The sequence below is a fragment of the Pseudophryne corroboree genome, chromosome 4 (genome assembly GCF_028390025.1).
Source record: "Pseudophryne corroboree isolate aPseCor3 chromosome 4, aPseCor3.hap2, whole genome shotgun sequence".
Taxonomy (NCBI): Eukaryota; Metazoa; Chordata; class Amphibia; order Anura; family Myobatrachidae; genus Pseudophryne; species Pseudophryne corroboree.
Window position 1 is genome coordinate 221,314,053 of NC_086447.1, and position 4,156 is coordinate 221,318,208.

The 4,156-nt window shown below is 41.3% G+C and overlaps 2 pseudogenes; one reads left to right on the forward strand and one right to left on the reverse strand.

The window, feature by feature from the left end:
* Window positions 1-702: 702 nt before the first annotated feature.
* LOC134912636 (5S ribosomal RNA) lies at window positions 703-822 on the reverse strand (annotated as a pseudogene).
* Window positions 823-2,382: 1,560 nt separating this feature from the next.
* Window positions 2,383-2,502, forward strand: LOC134912637 (5S ribosomal RNA; annotated as a pseudogene).
* Window positions 2,503-4,156: the final 1,654 nt, after the last annotated feature.

Here is a 4,156-nt window from a genome sequence, read left to right on the forward strand (position 1 = left end):
AATGTTATAAGGGGGATAGGGAGATGAGGATCTACTGGCTGAAATAAATAAAACATATTGGATATACTGGCTGAAATATAGATATAAGAATTAGAAAGAATGGTAAAACACATGCCTGCCAGTATTATATAAGCAAACAAGAACAATGTTATAAGGGGGTTAGGGAGATGAGGATCTACTGGCTGAAATGAATAAAACATATTGGATATATATAGAATGTATTATGGTTTATATCCACTGAAATATTCATTAAGTATTTTAGCAGGTGTTTATCAATATTTCATTATTATTGGTTAGTGATTACTCGTAATGTGCAAAACAGCGATAATCAATGGTATAGCAGGTGCCAATGTAATTGAGGTTATAAAAGTGGAAGGGTGGAGGGGGAGGGGGGGGGTTGATTTTGTGATATCATCTGGTGGTAAATTAATGTGAGTGGAATAAAGATATTAGGAACGGGTGAATAGTATGCGCTTGCATAGAGAATGTCCTTATTGTGGGTAGAACCACACACCAAGGGTGCATGTATAAAGGTGATTTAAAATAATTAGAATTAGAATAATTAGAATTAGAATTAGAATAGTGATGCGAAAAAGGCCCTCCGTCTTCACTGTTTATACGGTGGGTCGTGCAGAGCGTGAACCTATTTGGTACTCAGTGGTATCAGGTCGGTCTCTAGTTGGCTTGACGTCATTACGACATTCCTTACAGTACCTGATCTTCCCAGGCAGTCCCCCTCCCTGGTACTGATCAGGCCCAAAACACTGCTTAGCTTCCAAGATCGGACGAGATTGGGCGTGCCAGTGTGGTTTGACTGTACATGAAAATAGACAACGTAACACCAGGAATCCGATCGCACAAACAGCACTCGAGTCACATTGATACCAGGTATAGAGAGAAAAAAAGGAAAGGGTTGTAGGGATGTGCACGAGTAGGTAGAGATGGAAAAGGGAGGACCCAGGACTAAACAAATGATACAGCACCTCATAGAAAAGGTGCGATCTCATAACCTTCGTTTAGACCCGTGGGTTGTAAGGTCTGCAGCTGGAATATCCAGTACATCTCTCTTCTCGAAAGTTTGTTCGCCAGGTCACCACCTCTTTCTCCCAGACACACGTGTTCAATCGCTTTGAACGTGAGGTCCTCAGGATTGGAGTTGTGTTGTGATGTAAAGTGTCTGGAAACGGTATGACTCTCCACTTTATTTTTAATGTTCCTTATGTGCTCCTGGATCCTCATTTTTAATGGTCTCTTGGTCTTACCCACGTACTTCTTTTTACAGGTGCATTCCAGTAGGTATATTACGGACGTCGTGTTACAGTTCATGAATTCTTTAATGATGTATTCTTTCTTGTTTGCCGTGTCACTGAAGGTTTTTCTGTTCCGATGTAAGTATTTGCATATGTTGCATTTCCCACATTTATAAGAACCCACACATTTCGGCATTGGAGTATTCCTGCTGGACTTCTCCTTAAGTAGACTCGGTGCAAGGTGGTCTTTCAGGTTCCTGGATTTCTTGAAGATGAGTAAGGGTTCGGGTGGTAGGACTTCCTTAAGAACCGGATCCATGAGAAGAACGTTCCAGTGGTTTTTGAGCGAATTCCTGATGATCCTTTCGTGTTGACTGTAGGTGGTGACAAACGCGACAGTGTCTTTCTTAACATCTCTCGGTTTGTACCTCAGGAGGTCCTCCCTATCCACATTTCCCGTTTTTTCCAGCGCTTCCTTCAGAACGGGACCTGGGTATTCCTTGTCTTCGAATCTTTTACTGTAGATCCCCAACTGATCCTCACAGTCTTTGGGATTCGTGCAGTTCCTCTTGATCCTAGAAAATTGTGATGCCGGGATGTTATTTTTCCACTTTTGGAGGTGGTTGCTTCGATAGTGCAAATAACTGTTCATATCCACCTCTTTGATAAAATTCTTAGTGGTGACGCCTCCATTCTCAATCAGATCCAAGTATTCGACAGATTTAGCATTAATGTTTGAGGTAAAAGTCAGATTCATGTCATTGTTTCCCAGCGTGCTTAAAAATTCATTAAAAGACTCGACCGTACCGTTCCAGATGATTAAAATGTCGTCGATGTAACGTCTGTAGAGCACCACATTCTCCTTAAAAGCCATAGAGCCTCGAGAAGAGAGATGTACTGGATATTCCAGCTGCAGACCTTACAACCCACGGGTCTAAACGAAGGTTATGAGATCGCACCTTTTCTATGAGGTGCTGTATCATTTGTTTAGTCCTGGGTCCTCCCTTTTCCATCTCTACCTACTCGTGCACATCCCTACAACCCTTTCCTTTTTTTCTCTCTATACCTGGTATCAATGTGACTCGAGTGCTGTTTGTGCGATCGGATTCCTGGTGTTACGTTGTCTATTTTCATGTACAGTCAAACCACACTGGCACGCCCAATCTCGTCCGATCTTGGAAGCTAAGCAGTGTTTTGGGCCTGATCAGTACCAGGGAGGGGGACTGCCTGGGAAGATCAGGTACTGTAAGGAATGTCGTAATGACGTCAAGCCAACTAGAGACCGACCTGATACCACTGAGTACCAAATAGGTTCACGCTCTGCACGACCCACCGTATAAACAGTGAAGACGGAGGGCCTTTTTCGCATCACTATTCTAATTCTAATTCTAATTATTCTAATTCTAATTATTTTAAATCACCTTTATACATGCACCCTTGGTGTGTGGTTCTACCCACAATAAGGACATTCTCTATGCAAGCGCATACTATTCACCCGTTCCTAATATCTTTATTCCACTCACATTAATTTACCACCAGATGATATCACAAAATCAACCCCCCCCTCCCCCTCCACCCTTCCACTTTTATAACCTCAATTACATTGGCACCTGCTATACCATTGATTATCGCTGTTTTGCACATTACGAGTAATCACTAACCAATAATAATGAAATATTGATAAACACCTGCTAAAATACTTAATGAATATTTCAGTGGATATAAACCATAATACATTCTATATATATCCAATATGTTTTATTCATTTCAGCCAGTAGATCCTCATCTCCCTAACCCCCTTATAACATTGTTCTTGTTTGCTTATATAATACTGGCAGGCATGTGTTTTACCATTCTTTCTAATTCTTATATCTATATTTCAGCCAGTATATCCAATATGTTTTATTTATTTCAGCCAGTAGATCCTCATCTCCCTATCCCCCTTATAACATTGTTCTTGTTTGCTTATATAAAACTGGCAGGCATGTGTTTTACCATTCTTTCTGATTCTTATATCTATATGGAACGGTTTCCATGGATACTGACACACCATGTCTCCAGAAACTCCTCCAAGATGGCCACCGCATTTGTATGGACTATATGGGAATTCCCAACAACATTATGGCCGCTACAATACTGAAGGTGAAGGACCTCTAAGCTCGCAGCACACAAAGAACTGACACCTGATTCACAAGAGACGCCATGGACGCATGCGCAGTACGCGCGGGATGCCGTCGACGCATGCGCAATAGAAAACCGGAAGTGGGGCGGAAGTACCCTAAGACACGTGACCCGCGATCCCCGTCACCGGAAGTGTGGCGGAAGTGCCGCACTTTAGTGCTTATTCACGGATTAAACATCCAAATATGGTTTTTAAGCCTGAAAAACATTCATTTTTCCATGTATATGAACCTATAGTGATTCCTATTGCCACTGCTCTGTTATAAACTGTGTCCTTGACTGTGCTCCAGACTAAGTGTTTATAATCAGGTCACATGACCAAGTGTGACATCACAACCCCTGATCTAGCATATCAGGGCTATAAATAGGCTGGTCATTTCATTAGGTCCCTACCCTTTGAAGAAGTCTGATTGAGACGAAACGCGTTGGGTTCCCTGCAGTGACCCCACTTGCCTATTTTTAAAAGCTAAGTCCGAATTCCTTACCTTTTACAGAGATTTTTATACTTTTTATCATTACTTGTGAAATTTTCTCCACTTATATATTAAAAAGCTTGTTTGTTGATTTTATATATTTTTTGGCTCATAAATCTTAATCTTTTATCAATTTGTTTTGTTTTAAACAACACAAGTCGCCGATACCCATATCCCCCCATTCTATATCCTTTCAGCAGTATTGTGCCTGTACTGCACTTTTAAGGGTTGGCAGACACCTTTAAGTAGGTA